This window comes from Sinocyclocheilus rhinocerous, unplaced genomic scaffold (assembly GCF_001515625.1).
Source record: "Sinocyclocheilus rhinocerous isolate Xijiao unplaced genomic scaffold, SAMN03320098_v1.1 scaffold42, whole genome shotgun sequence".
Taxonomy (NCBI): domain Eukaryota; kingdom Metazoa; phylum Chordata; class Actinopteri; order Cypriniformes; family Cyprinidae; genus Sinocyclocheilus; species Sinocyclocheilus rhinocerous.
The window spans coordinates 397,542-398,011 of record NW_015627390.1 but is presented as its reverse complement, the minus strand read 5'-3'; positions in this window follow the sequence as shown (position 1 = coordinate 398,011).

Genomic DNA, 470 nt, shown 5'->3' with positions numbered 1-470 from the left:
CACACACACACAGATTTAATTGATTTCTTTCTCAAATTGAATTGACTGCTCTAAAATATGAGACACCAATGTTTTAGGAGTTTAGGACACATAATAGAACACGTTTATTCGATAACTGTTTTATTTTCTATTTGGGTTTATGTATTTATTTTTTAAGATTGACTATATTTCCAAGGCATTGTTAGTCATAGCTGTGCGAAGATTTGATTTCAAAAACAGTAACATAGCTATTAAACTCTATCTTGTTATGATTTTAAATCAGTATTTAACCATTTCAAAGTAAAAAGAGGTGCTAAAGTCTGATTTTTGTAGTGGCTGTGCTTTACAGTTTTTTACGATTGCTTAAGCACAATTTTGAAAACAGGGCCCGGTTTGTCAAAACACTACACACAATTAACACAACCCTACACCAAAGTAGCACAACACTTCAGATCATTTGCAAAATGGAACACTCTTGTCAAAACTATACA